General features: G+C 50.7%; 1 protein-coding gene across 1 annotated transcript in view; it reads right to left on the bottom strand.

Moving 5' to 3' along the window:
- LOC103526083 (protein CEPU-1) overlaps positions 1 to 15,014 on the bottom strand; it is a 131,239-nt gene that overhangs the window by 7,263 nt on the left and 108,962 nt on the right.

Raw genomic sequence — 15,014 nt, 5'->3', positions numbered from 1 at the left:
TTTATAAATTAACATTGCTGCAGCATTAGGAAATAAATTAGCCCTGGACAGCTGTTTCTGGGTGTGAGTGCCAATGGCAGAGGCTGAGCATGGGTCCTTGGTCCCTGAGGGACACGAGGAGCTCGGCTGGTGGATCCCACACTCACCCCCACTTCATGGCCTGGCTACTGTGACCCGATGGGCCACAGCTCACCACGCTTGACTGCTCAACTGCACACATCATGCTCCAAACAAATGCACACAGAGAGCTCTTGGGGGACCTTCCTGTCGGGGCACACACCATCCACATCCCACTTCCCAGCATCTCATCCTGCAGCACATAAATTGCACACTGAAGGGGCTGCTTTGAAAGCAAATGTCCATGAGGGTGTGCATTTGGGGCCTTGAGCCAGCACCCATGCCATTTCTGGATCCTGTTGCTGCAGTCCCCAGTGATGGTCTTATCAGCAAAATATGGTCAGCCTTAAAAAAACCCCCTTGGGCTCTGCCCTGCACCAGACACCCCAGGACTTGGTGCGTCGCACACTTGATGGCCAAACTGAGGACCCAGTGTGCACCCCTCCGTGCATCCCACTATCCCAGGATGATCCAACTGGGCTGTCAGCCCCGCAAAGGGCTGAAATGACATTTCCTATGCAACTTGCTGGGATGAACTGCTGAAGTCCACCCTCATCCCTGTGCTAAGATTCCCACCCGAGCAGCTCACGGTCAAAACTCTCTGAGCGCATCCATACGTAGAACAACTTAAGGGTGAGCTGTGAAAGTGCTACCCCCCAAATCAATACCCTTTGGAGTCCCACAGACTGCTGCGTTACATCTAGCAGGGCTGCAGCTGCAAAAAAAAAAAAAAAAAGAAAAAAAAAAAAAAGAAAAAAAAAAAAGGAGGTGGAGGGGTGGAGGGGGGAGCACATCCCTTTTACGGCTGACCTAGAATCGGCTTCTCTGTAGCATAGCGCTGCCTGCTGATAAAATAACGACACAGCCGGTGGCTTCAGATGCTTCGTGAGCAAATCTGACTCCAGTTGGTGCAAAGGCTCGGATAACACTCTTGCTTCCTAACTAACCAAAAGCCCTTCCCTGGCTGGCTCACAGGTAGCAAGAATCAGCTCTCGCCGTCACCGAGCCGTAGCGTGCGTCCCCGGTTTGATGTGGGAGCAAAGCAGCTCGAGTGCATTTCATTACCCACCAAAAGACTTCATTAAAGGAACTGTGAGGGTCAGCTCTTCACCTGCAGAAAGCTCAGGAAATTGAGAGATGAAGGGTTCCCCTGTGCCAGCGTAAGGCTGAACTTGGAGATACGTGCATGGTAGTGGGCTGAGTGAGAGGCAGAGAGCAAAGATTTCAGGGTTTTGGGGTCTGGCAGGGATTTGTTGTTGGCACCCCCAGGATTTTGGCTCCAGCCCATCAACCCTGACACATAGAGTCCCAAAACAGGAGGCTCTGAGTGGAGCTGATGCCTGCTTTTGCCCTGAGCTTGATCTGGGATTACTCATGCTTATGATAGAGATGACGACAGCATTAGGAAGATGGTCCCTGCCAGAAGCCCTGGCCAGATCCTGCCTTCTTAGTGCCAGTTTTACAGGAAAACTGGATTTATGAAACCACTTCTCTGCCGGATCGTGCCGATGCCCGTGTTAGCCAGAGGGACCAAGAATAATTGCTGAAGTGCTCACTCCCTGGCCTCTGTGGTTTTGCCTATTTATAATGGGAAGTCTTGTTGATGGTTGAACAAATCTCATTCATTAGTGACTGCCAGGAAGGGAAAAATAAATGGAGGGGATGGAGGGAGTAGGGCTGGGGTTAAGCAAACACAAGCTGTGGACGTGCAGACCTTGGTTATGGAAAACAACAGGGTGCTGGTGGCCTTGTGGCTGCTGGGGACCTCTCAGGGTGTGGGAGGGACATTTATCTGTACCGGGACACAGATGCAGCTTTGGGTGAAGTGCAGCTCCCCAGGACTTGGAGTGAGGCAAGTCCCAGCTCAGGTTTTGGATGAGGATTTTTGTCTCACTGTGGGATTGCTCTCACTGCTCACCCGAGGCTTGAGCAAAGTGAGAGTAAAGTGAAGGGCACCCAACTGCCTTGGTCTTTGCCTCCCAAAGCAACAAGAGCTCAGGGATGCTCAGGGCAGGGCTGGCCCAGGGCTCCAGGAGCTCCTCCTAGGATGGCACCAGCCCTGCTCTGCCTGAATTGATAGTGGGAACTTTTTACAACTCTGCTTGAGCACAATCAGGAGCTGAAATATTGCTGGAATTAATGGGAGAGCTCTCTCATCTCCTCAGGAGCTAGAAAACCAGCACAGCCAGCACCCATCATTACTATTATTAATACTAATAATATAATACAGGCCAGAAATGGAAGCACCACGGACTAGGCAAAAACATAATCCTCGCTCATCAGCCAAGGATGATGAACTAACACAGTGTGAGCTGGAGAGATGGAAAACCAGAGCCTGGATCCACCTGCTCAGCGAGCAGGAGCCTGTGCACAGACCACCATGTACTATTTATTTAGGACTTGCTCTGCCAGACCTGCAGCTCTGCAGCTCCATAAAACACCCTTGAGAAGGAGAAGCACAAGCACAAAGGGCGGATGCCTCAGGAATCCATATTCCCCTCTCTTTGCCTTTCTCCATCCCTTGCTTCCTCTCATTTTCCCAACCTGACTCTTCTCCCTTCTGCATCCTCCCACCCGTTTGCTTCCATTGAGCCTCTGACAAGATAATAACTCACCAGAAAGACAACACATGTTCCCCAAATTAATTACATGCCACCGTCCCCTGGCTCCCTCTTGCAGGTATCTAAGACACAACCCTCAAGGCTTTCCCTGGCTGAACACTACCCAGGATGCTGCTAAAAAAGCTTCGTGGTGCCCTGCCAGCACCCTGTGGTGCACCGAGCTACCACCACTGATTTTTTTTCACTATGCTGAGGACCATGAACCTCATGAAACTCTCCAGGTTTGACCTCCAGACACCCAAAGTCCTGGAGCTGGTTCAGAGGTGACAGAGGGCACTGATCCAACCAGGTGGGCCTGGCCAGAGCAGGAGAATATTTTATGGAGATAATTTTATTAAAATGTTTACAACAATGCAGATATCGACATCTTGCTTCAATCAATAGCACAATTTATTGTCCTTCAAGGTGAACATTAAGCCAAGCTGCCCATTAGTCAATATTTACCTCCAAGGTCTATAAATCTTTATACGGGCTTCAGCGGATGTTGACAGCAACTGATTCCAGATAAGTAAAAGTAAGAGCATGAAACATTGCTCCTTTTGGAGGTGAAATAGTAACTAGTTAATTACAGTCCCTACAGCAATTCAGAGCTATCAATTTATGGCTACTTCTGGCAATAAAAATTAACATCCTGCAGACTCCCAGCTCCAAGTGACGTGCCAAAAGTGAGAGCCATAGATTTCAAACCTCACCCTGATGTGGTACTGATGGCCACCCTAAAAACCTTTAGAGTAAATAAATGAGATGCACAGAGGGAGTAAGAGGGACTTGATGGGGCCTGAGACCTGCTGCACCTCTCCTGCACCATGGCACTGGGTGGTGAAGCACAGGATGGGTGATTTAAGAGCATCACCTGGATGTTTGGCTCCTGGTGGGCAGGAGAAGGAATTATCCCAAACCTGGCTCACAAAACAGGCAGAACAACCCTGGTGAGAAGGGTATGAAAGAGCTGAAGCTGCCTCCAGTACGCCCCCTGCTCAAATCCTGTGGAACCTCTTGCTTCACTTCTTATTAATCAGTATTATCCCCTGCTGACTGCTCAATTAACACAAAGTTCAGAAATTCCCTTTCCCTTTTGATCAGGTGAATGACACCAGCCAGGGCAGCTTGCTCTCCATGCACCCCCCTCTTTCCAGCTCCCTGGTGCCAGCTTGATGCTGCCACGCTCTGGCAGACAAAAATCGGGGGAAATTAACCTGCTGGAACTCATCCAGAGCAATCATTTAAAAAATGATCTTTTTAAGATTACCCTATCGACCCAGGCCAGCACAACAAACTCCTCTCATCCTCCTGTGAATGTTACATCCCTGTACCACAGGCTCCAGCACACCTCCCTCTGTGACTCCCTCCCCAAGAGAAGTGATGCCCTTCAGAAGAAAGGCTAGGAACCTCCTCTTCTTACAAGTAACAAGTGACAGAGCAAGAGGAAATGGCCTCAAGTTGGGCCAGAGGAGGTTTAGATTGGATATTAAGAATAATTTCTTCCCAAAAAAGGTTGTCAGGCCCAGGCTGCCCAGGGCAGGGGTGGAGTCCCCATCCCTAAAGGGGTTTCAAAGCCATGGAGATGTGGTGCTGAGGGACATGGGGTAGTGGTGGGCTTGGCAGTGCTGGGGGAATGGTTGGACTGCATGATCTTAAAGGTGTTTTCCATCCAGAATGATTCTATGATTCATTTTTTGACAAGCCTTCAGGACTGCAACCCCAGAAACACACACACACTGTATCAAAGACTGCATCATGCTTACATGGGGCCAAGTCTCTCTTGCTTTGAAGTTTGTTGGCAACAAAGGAAGAAAAGTCTCCTCTTACATCATTTCCCACGTTAATTACCATGTTTCCATGGCCTGACATTGTGTGATGCCCCAGGGGATGCTGCTTTCCCTGCCAGGCTTTTGTACTGAGGGCTGCTGCAGCCTGGCATCCCTCCTCATCCCCACACCCCAGGGGTGATGACTGTCACCAGCTGTGCCACCAAAGAGAGGGGGAACATCCTCTTCTTCTTCTTTTTCATGCCCTTCATTTAAATAGATTCAGCAGAACTTTCACTACCAGTTTTCCTCTGTTCCCTGGTGCACACTGGAAGAACCTGGGGCTTTGTTCCTACAACTAATCCTGGAACAACTGAAATTTTTATCTAATAAATGGTCACTTGCCACACTGCCCACTACTCACTGGAACACACAGCTGGGAGAGACCCTCCAGATGCCACCAAAGAGAGGGGGAACATCCTCTTCTTTTTCTTCTTCATGCCCTTCATATAAATAGATTCAGCAGAACTTCTACTACCAGCTTTCCTCTGTTCCCTGGTGCACACTGGAAGAACCTGGGGCTTTGTTCCTGCAACTAATCCTAGAACAACTGAAACTTTCAGCTAGTAAATTTTTGCCACACATCCCACTAGTCACTGGGACACACAGCTGGCAGAGACCCTACAGATGCCACCACATGGCCTGCTTGCCCAGCCTGTATTCCCAGCCTATAATCACCATCCACATCACAGACAGCCAAGGCCAACCGCAGAGAGCAAACCCATGACCCAATTCCACCAGCGTGGCCCCCTCACCACTGTGCCCTATGTCCAGGGCCAGCCCTTGAATGCAAACCCCCAGTGGGGTCCCCTGCCCAGTCTGCTCCCCTCGCTGGCAGAGTCGGTCGAGCCTCCCATTATAGCACCATTGTGGAGAGTTTTTTTAGCTTAAAAGTCCTTGAAAGTTTCCCACTGTGACTCATCAAACCAGATCTCTTTTTTTTCCACTTTTTCTCTCTTCTCCCCTAACAATATTTATACTCATTTCTTTTATTGAAATCTATCTGCCGCCTGTTCTATTAAAGCTGCCTGAGTGGCAGCTCCTATTCTCTGGGAGCCCGCAGCCCATCTATTCTCCAGACAATGAGGTACAAGCAGTCTGTCTTCTATTGTGCTTCCTGGCCTCCAGCTCTCAAATCTCCCCATCTCCAAAAGGAACATCATCAAGACCTCCATGCAAAAGGATCGGGATCCCGGGCTGCACGGGGGCTTCCCGGTGCCTTCCGGCCACGCTGCCCCCTCCTCTCCGGCTGAGCATCCCCGGGGAGATGCTGCCAGCATCCCTGGGATCCTCAGGGATGCTTCTCCCCATCCCATGTGTTCTGCAATTTGTATTTCAAGGCAGTTCCTGGGCATCAGACGGCTGCTGCCGGGATGTTTGTGTGCCTCAGACAACTTATTTGTTCCCGGGAATAAAAGAGGAGTGTTAAACCTTTTGTTTGCAAGAAATAGTTCCTTGGGAAATAAAAGGATTATGGAAATTAATATTTAAAGAAAAGAAACAAAACAACTCGGGGACCAACCACCCTTGAAGGTGGCTCTAATTCAAGAGCAAACGAGGCGAATCAAGAATGAAACCTTTTAATCTGGTGCATGGTGCTTCCTCCAGCTCCTCCTCACCAAACCAGCACTGACTGTCCTCAGCCTCTCTCAGACCCTGCCTCCTCCCAGGGTGCTGGTAAGGGTGCTAAGCAGCAGGAAAAGGTCTGGACAGCATGTATCACCCCCCAGAGCAAGTAAGCAAAGGCTGTGGTTCAAGTGGGGTCACATCTGTAGATAAATGGGTGTAGGGCTCATTAGGGGGCCATAGACCATCACTGCCCTCAGGGTCCACCCGCTTGGAGGACAAGGTGGTGGCCCTTGTGGTGGCACCACGAGGGATGGATGCTCCCACAGGAAAGGTTTGGAAGAGGCTGCAGCCCACACGGATACTCTTCCCATGCAGCTTTTCTACCTTCATGCAGGAACATGTGCAAAAGGCACAGGAAACCCAAATATTGAGATTCCCACAGAGCCAAACCCTTTCCAGAGAGTTCTTGATGAACCAGCATCTCTGGGCAGCTCCACCTTGACTGCTCAAGCACCCAAGCTGCTCCTCCTCCCCTGCTCCCTCCCACAGCCACCCAACAAGAAGTCCTCCCTCTTTTCTTTCCCCACTCCTCCTTCCTCCCTGCATTTTTTTTTAATTTTATTTTCCCTGTTGCCACTCGCAAGGTGAGAGAGGACGGCGTCGCTGGAATGAAAGATTCTCCTGCGTGCCCTCTCCCAGCAGTGGCCCTAATTCATTTTTCATGGCCCCTTGCAGTGACAAAAGGCACTGCTTCCCTCTTGTAAGTGTGAGCTGTGCAATAAGTCAAAGCTGATGTACATTTCCCCCCTGGGTGCCAGAGCTGTGCTTTTGATTTAATTTGGCCTCTTGTTTGGCTCGCCGCCTCTGCCCCTGAGTTTTTTTGGAGAGGCAGCAAGGTAGGGCCCTGTACAGGCAGAGGGGCTGCCTGGCAGATGGGGGTACAGTGGGTAGTGTGTAAATTATTTGCTGCAACGACACCGAGACGTTGGGAAGTGACAGATGCTGCTGGAGAAAACCACTCAGACAAACACAAACATCCTGTTTGCGGGAGTAAATCCTGGCGCAACGTGGCTCTCCTGGAGCACGTCCCACTTCTAGCAGCTTTCTTCCTGTCTCTGGGAGAAACCACAGTGGCAAAAGGTTTGGTGAGGAGAGAGAACGTTGAGAAATGAGGTGCTCCTGCCTGCTGTTTAGAGAACTTTCACAAAGCATCCCCCAGAAAAACGCCCAGCTGGGAGGTGGGGGCCTGATCCATCGCATCCCCTCCCAGCCGCACACCGGCTGGAGAGAGCATCCCCAGCACAGCTCCAGGAGCCCCGTTTTCCTCTGGATTTGCCTGAAAATTGGCTGCTGGGCTGTAGGGTCCCTCTGGCTGTGGATTTCAACCCCAAGGCTTTCTCTGCAGGACAAGCTTAAGAAGCAATTGCGAGCCAAGGCGTTAAACAGCTGTAACCTCAGCTAAGCTGCAGTTCAGCCGCATTAAGAAAATATCCCTAGAATGGGAAGCAAGTGGCATAATGGCATTAGAGGCAAAAAATAAGCATCAAGTGCCTGCTAAATCCATCCCCAGGGCTGGCAAGAAGTCATAGGGATTTGGGAAACTTTCCCTTCTCCTTGCACATCCCTGCATGGGGCTCACAGAGAGCCCAGACACCGTTGCTGCCATGGATTTCTGCAAACGCAGGAAATTTCTCTTCCCTTGGGACTCCCTGACCCCTCTTCACCCCCCTGGAGCCATCAGAATCGTGGCAGGGTGAAGCTCACCACTGCCTCTCCATCATCTTTAGTCCATCTTTATTTTTTCCGACACGCTATTTTCCAGCCCAGTGGCCTTGCTCTGTCCCTCGTGTTTTATGGCACTGATGTCTCCATTTCTGCAGGATCATTCGTGATATTGCAGCTTATTGTGAGCAGCCAGGGAAATGCAGAGCTTGGGTGGGGGGGGGGGATAAGGAGGGGGTGTGCTTGGTGAGGATGCTGTGAGGCCAGAAAGGGGATACAGGAAGAGAGGAGCTGTGCCATGAATTGCAGGGATGGGTGATACTGGTCCAAGGACTGGGAGGAAGGGGACAGGACAATGGGGTGAGTCCTTGCTCAAGCCCATCATCCTTGCTCCAGGCCTCCTGTGAAGGTCTTGGCCCCACTATGGGTGCTGGCAGAGCAGTGAGAGGCATTGCTCTGCCAGGGAAAAGCCATTTTAAAGGAGAGCAGGAAGGGGAAAAACCCAGAGGTTATAGCGTTGCTCTGGCTTTAAATTATACTGTAGGAGGATAAAAATAAAAGACAGGAAGATGGAGAGAAAGACCAGGAGGAAAAAGAATTGCCATTGTTTTACCAAGCAGATGGGAAAGTTCAGGGGATCAGAAAAAGACTATTATTATCTTGACTTGAGCGAAAGAAGATAGGAAAAGAAGAGGCATTTTTTTCCCTTGCAGTGAGGAATGCTGTGGCTGAAGACATTTCAGCAAGAACTCAGAAGGTAAACGGTGCTGTCAGCTCCAGGCAGCACCTGAGTTATCCCCCTGGCCTGGGTACGTCACTGGGATTTGGCTTTTTGTCCCTTTTTCCTAGCAGTGACACCTCAACTCCCACCACTGTTGCAAGGAGGGGGTGGTGGGCAGGGGAGAGGTGACTGGCGTGCTGCCTCCAGCTGTGGCCACATGCCAGATGTGCTGCCAGATGTGCTGGCTGCCCATGCCACCTGGTTCCTTGTACTGGGATGAGATTGGCCACCCAAACTCCTGCTGCCTTGCCCTGCAGTGACCCTTCAGTGTGCTACAAACTATTAAAAACTGCACCCAAGCCACAAATCTCTCTGCTTTTCCTGCAGGCCACGTAGCCAGGAGCAGAACACCACCGTGTGTCCCCCCAGTTCATGTGACAAACTCCTTTTTGTTGCATGTGTAATGGCATTTACACCCCTGGGGTGATTCTCTGCTGCTGCTCAGCTGGGCATGGGGCAGCCCAGCAGCTCCTGCTCATCAGGATGTTTCACAGCAGCTTTTTGCATCCTGGCCAGACACAAGGAAATCTCTTTTCTACCTGCTCAGGCCAGAGAGAAGCAGGGACACTGATAACTGAGGTACAAACAAACTGCTGCAACATCCTCCCTGCCCAGTGGGACAGGGATGTGGAGCACAGGTCTGCTCCATTGGAGCATCCTTCACTTTGCAGCAGATCATCCTCAGTGCAATCACACAGCACCTGCAGGATGGGCAAGGGATCAGACCCAGCCAGCACGGGTTTAGGAAGGGCAGGTCCTGCCTGACCAACCTGAGCTCCTTTTATGATCAGGTGACCCGTCTGGTGGATGAGGGGAAGGCGGTGGATGTGGTCTACCTGGATTTCAGCAAAGCCTTTGACACCGTCCCCCATAGCATTCTCCTGAAAAAGCTGTCAGCCCACAGCTTGGACAGGAGCACCCTGTGCTGGGTTAGGAACTGGCTGGAGGGCCAGGCCCAGAGAGTGGTGCTGAACGGGGCTGCATCCAGTTGGCAGCCGGTCACTAGTGGTGTCCCCCAGGGATCAGTGTTGGGCCCAGTTCTGTTTAATATCTTTATCGACGACTTAGACGAAGGGATTGAGTCCATCATCAGCAAATTCGCAGATGACACCAAGCTGGGAGGAAGTGTGGACCAACTCGAAGGCAGGAGGGCTCTGCAGAGGGACCTGGACAGACTGGAGAGCTGGGCCGATTCCAACGGGATGAGGTTCAACAAGGCCAAGTGCCGGGTCCTGCACTTTGGCCACAACAACCCCATGCAGCGCTACAGGCTGGGGACAGAGTGGCTGGAGAGCAGCCAGGCAGAAAGGGACCTGGGAGTCTGCATCGACAAGAAACTGAACATGAGCCAGCAGTGTGCCCAGGTGGCCAAGAAGGCCAATGGCATCCTGGCCTGTATCAAAAACAGCATCACCAGCAGGTCCAGGGAGGTGATTCTTCCCCTGTACTCAGCACTGGTTAGGCCACACCTCGAGTACTGTGTCCAGTTCTGGGCCCCTCAGTTTAAGAAGGATGTAGAGGTCCTGGAACAGGTCCAAAGGAGGGCAACCAGGCTGGTGAAGGGACTCGAGCACAAGCCCTATGAGGAGAGGCTGAGAGAGCTGGGGCTGTTCAGCCTGAAGAAGAGGAGGCTCAGGGGAGACCTCATTGCTGTCTACAACTCCCTGAAAGGAGGCTGTAGCGAGGTGGGAACTGGACTCTTTTCACAGATGACCATCAACAAGACAAGAGGACACAGTCTTAAGTTGTGCCAGGGGAGGTTTAGGTTAGATATTAGAAAGAATTTCTTCACGGAGAGGGTGATCAGGCTATGGAATGGACTGCCCGGTGAGGTGGTAGATTCTCCGTCCCTGGAGACATTTAAAAAAAGACTGGATGTGGCACTCAGTGCCATGGTCTAGCAACTGCTCCGGTGGGTCAAGGGTTGGACTAGATGATCTCTGAGGTCCCTTCCAACCCGGCTAATTCTATGATTCTATGAAATCCCCAACTTTTTTCCTTTTCCCTCTGGTGTCTTTCCTACCATTTTTTTCCCCTCTCCTCCCCTTTCTCCCCTCTCCCACCACTCACTCCCTACCTCTCGCTTTGCCACCTTTCCTGCCCTGCAGCCACACCTCCCCTGGGATGCTGAGAGGGGCTTGGCAACCCCACCCTGCCTCATCCCAGGGCTCTCAACCCCTCAGCCACTTAATATTCACGACAGAGAGAAACATTTCACGGCGAATTGGAGGCACATTCAACTGGAAATGGATATTTTATGACTCTTCTCACTCGGTGCTGCGGAGCACGCCAGCTGAGAAAACACGGAAGCAAACGAACACCCTGTGAACTGTAAAGTATATTAATAATGAAATCACAGCCTGGGAAATGAAGACTTTATTCTGTTTATATTCTGCTCCATTAATAGAAAGCGCTTGTGCTAGCTCCACCCTATTAGCTGGAATCTGCACCAAGGATACAGCAGAGGCAGAGTGATAGGGGGTAAAAAACTCCTTCCCCATGGGACAAAGCTTCCCAAGGGCAGGAGTTGAGCTCAAAGGGAAAAAAAAAACAAAAAAAGCCAATGGAGTGTGAGGGTAGGTGAACACAGGGATGTCTGTGGCCTCGGGGCTCTGCGCTGAGCAGGGTCTGTGAGTGGAGATGTCCCAAGGGAAGAAAGGGTGAAGGAGGAAAAAGGAGGGGGAAAAAAAAAGAAAACAGGAAAAAAAAATTAAAAAGGAAAAAAAAGAAGCTGAGAAAAGGGCAAAAAAGGACAAAAAAAGAGGACAAAGTAAAGGATGAAAAAAAAGGAGGAAAAAAGGAGAAACAAAAGGAAGCAAAAAAAGGAGAAGAAAAAAAAAAGGAGGAAAAAATGGAGGAAAAAAGGAAGAAAAAATGGAGGAAAAAGGAAGAAAATGTCAATGCCAGGAAAAAAAAAAAAAAATCACAATTTTTTGGGAAGTCAGCTCCACTGCCACCAGCAGCCCCACCCAGCAAGGTGTCAGCATCAGGGAAACCATCCATGCTCAACCCTGTGCTTCTTCCCTGTGCTGCTCATTCCCAGCACCCACCTGCTGGAGTCTTAACACCTCCAGCACCTCTCTGGGAATCCTTCCCACCCCTCCTCACACCATCCTATCCCTCTGGGATGGAACTACCCCATCGTACACCCTCAGTGGCTGCGGGCAGCTTGGCCAAATGGATATTTCCGTGCAATTTCCTCACCCCCAGCCTTGCCCTTGGCTCAGCAGTGCTGGCCCACATGTGGGGCAGCCCAAAGGGGATCTTTTTTCCCCAAAAGCACCCGCAGCAGCTTATGGAAAGCACATCACAGGAGCTAAACTGAGCAGGAGCTGAGTTTCCTATAGCTGAAGCCACCCGGTGTTGACAGAATGGGGACGCCTTTCCCCAGCTCACGTTTTTTTTTATAATAATACCTCGGGGGAGTCTCTGGCAAAGTTTGCCCCAAAATATAATTAGTTCGCACAGCTATTAAGGGCTGATAAAAGGTTTTAATTTGTGTGGAGATCTCTCCAGTCACAGACGCTCCCTTCCCTTGCTCTACCCCCACGCCAGCTGAATGGAAGGTGAGTCCCAGGCAGGGAGCGGGTGGCTGACACAAAGCCACACATTTCCTAAAGAAAAGATGGAAAAGGCAGCAAGCTGACACTGGCAGCATGTCAGGCTTTGTCTACCTTGTCCCATCACACCAGAGGAAGGACCAACACCCCCCTTCCTGCCCACAGTTAGCCGAGGATGGAGAAGAGCCACTGGTGCAGGGGGATGCTGCTGGGGGGGGGTGTGTGAAAATCACCATCTCCTAAGCAGGTCCCTCTGCTGCTGGGATTGTCATGCAAATGTCAGCTTGGCAGTCAGAAAAACAAACCTCTGATATTCTTATTAATAAGCACTTTGCATGAGGTGCCCAGCTCCTCATCAGTTTGCAACCCCGTGGCTCCTCTTTCCCCCTGCAGGAAAAGGGATCCCCCAGGAAGCAAGGGGATGAGCAGAAGGGTAACAGGAAGGGGTGCAGGCAGAGCTGTCTGCTTTGCCCCCCAAGTCAGGCAGCACCCAGCAGCACTGCTGCTCCCCAAGAGCCCCCAGCCCACCCTAGATAAGGAGTCAAGCACACTCTGCCTCTGGCAAGGAGGGAAAGTGTGACATTGCAAAGCTGTGTTCTGGGAATATGCTGATGCACAGAGAGGGTTTGTTGTTGGTTTTTTGGTGGGGTTTTTTTTTTTTCTCCTTCTCCTCCTTAAGGAAAAGACATTGCCTCATTTGTAGCTAGTAGGGGTCTTGTTATTTTGGTACCAAGATGCATATTTTAAAGGCAGCTGTGCCAAATATGCAAACAAATCAGCTCTGAGAGTTTGTTTCCACCACGCAGGGAATCAAAAATCTTACTTTTATACATATATATGTGTGTGCAAGTACATCATCTCCCGTTGCTTTCCAAAATAGAAGGAAACAGGGCATATCAGGAGAAGGGAAATGCTAAAGGAGCTGCCCACAGCCCAGCGCTCCACACAAAGAATCACAGAATCTGCTGAGTTGGAAGGGACCCATCAGGATCATCAAGTCCAACTCCTGCCCCTGTGTAGGGCACCCCCAGGATCCCACCATGGGCCTGAGAGCATCATCCAAGTGCTTCTTGAACTCAGATGCTGTGACCACTTCCTTGGGGAGCTTGCTGGCATGCTAACCTCCTGGTGGAACAGAAACCAAAATGCTGCTGGCTCCTGCTGAGCCAGACCCTGCTCCCATGGGACCTGCTGGAGAACCTGCTGGCACTCAAGAGGCTCAATATTCACCTTGGTCCTGGCAGGATTCCATTTCTGGTCGTGGCACATGTCCACCTGCTTTGCTAGCTTCTCCTTCACCATGACCACACGTGAAACCAGGCTCCATCTCCAAGTCCTGCTTCTCCAAGACCACCAAAACCTATTTATTTCCACCCTAGGTGATGCAAACAGAATTGGATCACCAGTGACCACTCTCCTGGCCAATCTGTCCAGCCTGTGCTGATGAAGCACCCATCAAAACCAGTGGCAGATTCACAGGTTAACAATGATTTAGTGGAGCACACCAGCAGCCAAATTAATGCCAGCGATAATGTAGTTTACCTCATTAAACAATGCACACCAAGATCCTGTCTGTTGTAAAACAATTGGTCTCTGAAGCCTAGTGTTCATCTTCCAGGGTTGCTGGGAGATAATAAATGGGTAATATTCCGGCGATAATGGTAATGGAGTCACGGCTCAGAGCTAATATTATGGCAAAGCAGTAATTATTTCAACAGTAAACAAGGGGACGGTTGAGCTGCCGACAGGATTGGAGCTGGTTGAAATGCTTCAGTTAATTTAGCTGGAGCCCAGGCCTACAACTGCCTCCTGGAAGAAGGATGAGGCCACCAAACGGGGTTGGGTGAGCCCCCAGGAGACTCTTGGCCGCCAGGAGACCCGGGGAACACACACGATGAAGTGGGGTGGGACATCAGGTATGGCACAGCGACCTCCCCAACCCAACGTGCAGCTCTGAGAAACATGGTAGGACCTCACACAACATCTCTGGTCCTTCTTCCTCAAGAGGTGCTCCAACCCCTTTCATTTCTGCAAGAACCTTCAAGCTTTGCTTGGCTCTTTCGTATGTGCTCAGCCCAAGTCAATGAACACAACCCCTTCTTGATGTCTAAACAAGAAGAGGGGTTAGGTGAGTCCTGGGCCTACTCCAAAACCACCTGGACCCTCATCAAGAGGCAAAAGATGGTGCAAAACATGAGACCCAGGGTGAACACAGGAGCAGCCTTACACAAGCCATCTGCTCACTCCAAGAGGGATTTCCCTGTTGAAAGGACCAGCACAGAGCACAAATCTCTGGTCTAAAGTTAAGGAGGTGACTTGAGCAATGTTCTGGGACACTGAGCTGATCACTGCAAGGGACAGGACAGCACAAAACTGGACAGAGATTTTTTTCACCTGAGTGGATCCTCTTTCTCCTGGTGCCTCCCAGCTGGGCTCCAGTTCTGATGTCCAATTTACAAATATCCCCTGCCTCCTGTCCAGAAAGAATCCTGGAAGGATGAAGGACAGAAAACAATGTGCTTAAGGGACAAACCTCTGAGAGGGGAGGACGTGGCCCCTTCCAAGGCACAAGCAACTCTTCAAGCTGGATTATTTTACAGTCTCTTGTCCTCTTGTTTTACGCCCCGCCAAAAGGCAGAGAGAATCAATAGATCCAAATATCCCGGACTTCTCCCAGAGTCCCCTCGCTGGTTTGCTGCTGATGTATAGACAGATAATCTCAGGAGACCTCAGCCACATTAGGCCACCGTGTCTCATCTATCTTAAGTGCACATATGAGCTGTGATTACTGCTGTGTCTGAGTGCCTCATGTCTTGAATGTATTTATCCTCCCACC

The sequence above is a fragment of the Calypte anna genome, chromosome 24, assembly GCF_003957555.1.
Source record: "Calypte anna isolate BGI_N300 chromosome 24, bCalAnn1_v1.p, whole genome shotgun sequence".
Classification (NCBI taxonomy): domain Eukaryota; kingdom Metazoa; phylum Chordata; class Aves; order Apodiformes; family Trochilidae; genus Calypte; species Calypte anna.
Note: the sequence above shows the minus strand (reverse complement) of the source record. Positions and strands in the feature narration are given on the sequence as shown.